The sequence below is a fragment of the Elephantulus edwardii genome, unplaced genomic scaffold, assembly GCF_000299155.1.
Source record: "Elephantulus edwardii isolate Elephantulus edwardi_28Jun2011 unplaced genomic scaffold, EleEdw1.0 scaffold00053, whole genome shotgun sequence".
Lineage (NCBI taxonomy): Eukaryota > Metazoa > Chordata > Mammalia > Macroscelidea > Macroscelididae > Elephantulus > Elephantulus edwardii.
The window spans coordinates 5,769,502-5,775,386 of NW_006399803.1; the positions used below are offsets into that span (position 1 = coordinate 5,769,502).

General features: G+C 37.4%; 1 pseudogene; it reads left to right on the plus strand.

The window, feature by feature from the left end:
* The first annotated feature begins 3,187 nt into the window (after positions 1 to 3,187).
* On the plus strand, positions 3,188 to 3,888 carry LOC102844461 (annotated as a pseudogene).
* The last annotated feature ends 1,997 nt before the right edge of the window (positions 3,889 to 5,885 follow it).

Sequence of the window (5,885 nt, forward strand, 5' to 3'; positions counted from 1 at the left end):
ATGGCTAGGTATGTCAGAGACAATAAGGTTGGCACAGGGTAGAGCAGGTTTCAGGACTATTAGTTGCTATGAGTCCCAAGTGATTTGAAGGCACATAAAAGCAACAGCATAAGAAAAGTGTTCTTTGATTCCCATTCTTCAAAATACTATCCATAATTTTTTATAATCCACACAGTCAAATGCATTTGAATAATCAATAAAACCCGAATAAACATCTCCAAGGATTCTTTGTTTTCAGCCAAGATTTCAAGGGATATTAGCAATGCTAATCTTTTGTGCCACAACCTCTTTTGAATTCAACTAGAATTTCTAGAAGTTCTTTGAAAATTTACTGTTCCAGCCATTTAAAAAAATAATCTTCAGCAAGATTTTGCTTGCCTGTGATATTAGTGATTATGTTGTTGTTGTTGTTGTTGTTATGTGATGTCAAGTCACCTGTGACTCATAGTGACCCTCTACAGCCCAAAACCCTGCTCTGTCTGGTGCCAATCTTATTGTCTCTGACACACCTACCCCCATTACCCCAGTCACTGAATCAATCCTCTCATGGGGTGTCTTCCTCTCTTGTGCTGCCCTCCACCCTCGCAAGCATTACGTCCCACTCCAAAGGATTGGTCCTTCCTTGCAACATGCCCAAAGACATGATATTAATGATAACTATTCCATAATTTTCAAATTATGCTAGATCATCTTTTTTTGGAATGGTATCAGTTATGGAACTCTTAAAGTCAGTTTTCCAGGTAGCTTATCTTCCAAACTTGTTAGATACCAGCAAGGCACCTCATCATGGACAAATTTCAGTGGCGCTTCCAATCTAAGACAGACTAAGAACCAGTACTGGCCCTCCATTTCTGAAATAGCAGACTTTTAAAACCTTGTGCATAATAGAAGGACATTGTTTAATAAGTGCTGACTGATGAGCCCCTCAGGGTGGAAGGTGATCAAAATATGAGGATAAATAGTTGCAAGCATCTATTAATAATTGGAACATAAAATGTATGTAGTATGAATCTAGGAAAATTGTACTTTGTCAAAAATAAAATTAAATTGATAAAGATGGGCATCCTAGACATTAGAGAGTCATGATGAATTGGTATTGACCATTTTTAATCAAACAATCATATGATCTATTTTGCTTGGAATCACAAATTGAAGAGGTGTTGCATGCATAGACAAAAAAAAAAATCATTTCCTCATTTGATAGCTTTGATTTCCTCCTAGAATATCAGTTGACCATAGATAGCTGAGTCTAGTTCTGTGTTCTCAATTCTGTTCCATTGGTCTATGCACCTGTCACTGTACCAGTATCATGCTGTTTTGGTTACCACTGCTGTGTGGTAGGTTTTGAGGTCAGGGAGTGCTATACCTCCAACTCATTTTTTACAAATGGTGCTGGAAAAACTGGACTTCCACCTGCAGAAAGCTGAAACAGAATTCACATCTCACACCATACACAAAAATCAACTCAAGGTGGATCAGAGACCTATGAGTAAAGCCCAAAACCATATCATTCACAAGAGACAAACTGGGATCAAGCTTAGAAACACTAGTCCAAGGTATAAAGATACCACCAAATGCAACCAGAAATGCACAGTCTAAAGAGGATAAAATTGATGCATGGGACCTTCCAAAGATTAAATCCCTGTGCACATCAAAACCTTTTTCCAACAGGATGAAAAGAAAACCTACAGACTGGGAACAAATATTTGGTAATACCATCTCATACAAGAGTCTTATAACAAAAGTTTACAGAATATTCCTGGGCCTCCACATGAAAAAGACTGATAACCCAATTACAAAATGCGCAAAAGATATGGAAATAATTTTCACAGAGGAAGATATTCGAATGACAAAAAAAAAAAAAAACCATACATGAAAAAAATATTCCAAATCGCTGGCAATAAGAGAGATGTAAATCAAACCCACAATGAGGTACCATTGAATTTGTGTTATCTTAAAAAAACAAAACAAAAACAAAAACAGGAATGGCAGCTGTACACATCAACCACACCTGATGTCTTACACAAGAATCAGATTGACTGACTATGTGCAAAGAGTTGATAGAAAGCTCAGTAACAGGAGTCGAAACGGGACAGGGGACTGATTGTAGGACAGACCATCAGTTACTCATGGATAATTACAAATTGAAGCTGAAAAAAAGTTAAAACAAACCCACAAGAACCAAAACATGACTTTGAGCCTACCCCAGGTGAATTTAAAACCCTCTCAAGAATAAATTTAATGCATTAAACACTAATGACCAGTCTAGACAAGTTGTCGTCGGCTGACTCCAAGGACATCATCCATGAACAAAGTATCATAAAGGCAAGACAGAAAATACCAAAATGTGTATCATAAGAGACTCTAAAACTAGTGCTAGAACATTAAGAAACCAAAATAATAGGAATAAAAGCTGACATAAAAGAGATGAACATGAGTTTTTCTTTTGCTTTTCAAGGAGAGGAGCAAATGTGGGGGGGGAGAGGGGAGGGGTTTTGCGGGGAGAAGGGTGCAACAATGAATGAATGTAATCCCAAAATCTCTGTAGATGCTCATTGAAATGAAAAATAAACAGCCTAAATTTAAAAAAAGAGAGATGAACATGAAAAACAACATATACAAACTTTGTAAGTAAACCAGAATAAAAAAATTTATTTATGAAAAGAGATCAACAGAGTATTTCAGCACAAGAAGATAAAGCAATGTGTTATAACAAAATATCCAAAAGAACTGTGGTTGGAAAATATTTCTTAAACGAAAAGAATAAATTTAAGCCTTGAGTTGCGATACTTAAGAATTATAACAGCAAAATTTTGAATGATGTAGTAAGCATCAAAAGGAGACAGAGGGGTGGCAGAGAGAAAAGTGCAACAATGAATGAATGGAAATCCAAAGTCTCTGTAAATGTTCATTGAAACAAAAAAAAATGTATATACTTATAATAAAGAAAAGTAATTTGAAAAAAAAGAAAAGATGGAAAGATTGGTCAATAATGATCCATTTCAGGAAGTAGTATATGATCAAGAAACACTAGTACAGGAAGAACTATCATGAGGGATAAGTGGCCGGCTCAGGAGAACCCCAGGCTTGGTGATTTAAGAAAGCCTGGAGGTGAACCCCAAAGGAAGCCTCCACGCTCTGAAGAGAAGTCCAGCCACTCTTGTCTAGCAGTCATCTCTCAGTAAGCATGGCAGGACCGGAGCTACTGCTGGACTCCGCCTCTGGGTGGTCCTGCGTGTCGTTATTATTACCTTTTTCACAGGCATGATTTGTCACTACATGTACATTCTGCTGCAGAGCGACAAGAAACTTAAACAGGAGCGTCAGACAGTCAAGCCCTAGTTCGAAGCAGAGTACTCAGGGGAAACGGAACATTCCCAGTCTTCTTGGCATGAAAATACTACTCAAACAACCGAGAAGATGAATTTTTCATAAAAAAATAAAATGAAAAGGAAGGTGGTGACTGACCCCACTGTGCCCACAGACTTGATGAAAGGGAATGTAACTGATGTCCTCCCTTTGATTCTAAGACATGTTCAGTCTTTGTCACAACCAAGGTCCCATTTCCACTGACTCTCTGTTTTAAACCTATGCTCCAGCAAGGAATTGAACTGCATCCTGGTACTTTTTGTAATATGTGTAAGCTGCAGAGCACTTAATCTCTGATTCTGTGCCAAGATAATGCTGCTGTAGCGTATGATGCAGGAGCAGATGACTGGAGCAGCCCTGGCCACGCTTACAGACACCAACAAGGCTTTTAAGACGGAGTGGGAAGCTTTGGAGCTGACAGATCACCAGTGGGCACTTGAAGATGTTGAAGAAGAGCTCATGGCCAAAGACCATTTTGAAGGCCTATTCAAGAAAGAGTTACAGACCTCTATATTGTGAAGAGCAAGCAGGAATTTGCTGTGTCAGGAACTTAACCTTGTAACTTTCATTTGAGCTGGATGGAGCCTTGGCATAAAAAACAGGGTACATGAGCTGATGGGTGTGCAGCAGGGATCCTTCTTGTCTGAGCCAAGTTCCCCTTTTTGCTGAAAAGTAGAGGAAATGAAGAGCAGGTGCTGGATGCTTATAGGGAGAGCACTGTTTGTAAAACGTTTTCAAATTTATTCTGGGGACTATAGAAATAAAAGTCTGGAAAAGGGGGAAAACTCAAGCCAGTAATAATACAACATTTTTAAAAAAGGAAAGAAAAAACCATTACATTTTAATGCAGTATTTAATAAAAAAATATGTTTTCTTCCTTTTCAAAAAATCCAAACACTTATTAAAAAGTCAGTCTTTGAAAAAAACATTATGTATTGGAAATAATTCTATATAGTCAGTCTGTCTTCTAGCCACAGTAAACTCCTGTTTTCCTGGGATTCAAATGCCCTGCATTTTCACTTTTAATTTTTATCTCGATATTTTTATAACCTTCTTTACAAAAGTAATGCCATTTTATTACCAAAAACTTAGAAACTATGAAAGAGCAAAGTGCATTTCTCTGAACTGTTCATTTTGAGCCTACAGAATGACATAGAGAAAACATGTCAAAATTTATTCAAATAAACTTTTCAGCATGAAGACGCCTGGCCAGGACATACTTAGCAAACCTTCTGTATCTCTTACTGCATTCCAAGAAAATCTGGGGGCCCTTAGACACAGCCAGCTTCATAAGTGCCTTTGGCATCATCACAGAAAGGGCAGGTAGCATGAGGTCTTCATAAAGAGTATGGAATACATCACATCAGTGGTTCTGTACCACCCAGTTATGGCTACCCACTTAAACCAAAGACTTCATTTCCCAATTTTGGATAGGAGGATCTACATATCATTGTGAAAATGAAGAGGGGGCAGTCATTGGCAGGCAGGTAATGTTTGCTTAGGAATGATTCTGTCTAGTTTAATTGTCCCAGGATGTGTCAGGGTGTCATGCTTGTACCAAAAAAATGTTGAGTGTAATTTGCATGCTGAGCTCTGTAATCAAGAACAAGTGACTTTTGACTCTACTACTTAAAGCATTCTTTCTTCTCTATTTAGTCAGAATGAAATTTCCAATTTTTCTTCACCATAGTATCCTCCTCATACACCTAAAGACTTTCTCCTTGAAGAAGATTTTGTCAGTTAAATGATGAAAACATTCCAGTTTCTCAAGCCAAAACCCTTGGAGTCGTCTTGGCTCTATTTCTCATACTCTGAATCCAAATAGTAAGCAAATCCCCTTGGCTCTACTATTAGTTTGATATTTCAGGGACTTCCCTAAAATGGACAAACCTCTCAGGCATTATTCAATTTTTTTATAATGTAATCATACAATACCATCCCAGTGCTGAAAATCTTGTAAGACAAGATAAATGGGTCTTAAACAGCTACTAGACAAGAAAAAGTTGGGAAAAAAAATCAATAAATGAATAGCAAATAGTCTAGCAAAAGAAACTTGAAGGTAGGGAGAAGATTATGTGACAATTTCTTCTATGCTTCTAAAATATCATCTCAATTATGGGAATATAGGCACGGAATTTCTCTGCTCAAATAAGAAATATCCAGTGTACATAAGCAAGATTTACATAAACTTCTATTTCTTAAAGAGGCAAGGAAGCATGGTATATATAAACAAGTAACGTCTAGTCTTTGATCTGTCACTTAGTGTGACAGAATATATCTGTATTTTGTCATCTATAGTGAGGAAAATGGATTTAGTGTAATCAGGGACAGCTCTTTGCCTCAAAGAAACCATTGCTCCATGAGGTAGAGTTCAGAATAAAGAAGGTAATGAAAGCTGGAAACCTGTAACCATTCATCCAGAAAAGTTCATAGATACTTTAATTTGTAAGACAGCAGTTTGAAGCTTGGAAGAACTCTAGAAGTCCTAATCCACAACATAAACAGTCTTCCAAGTA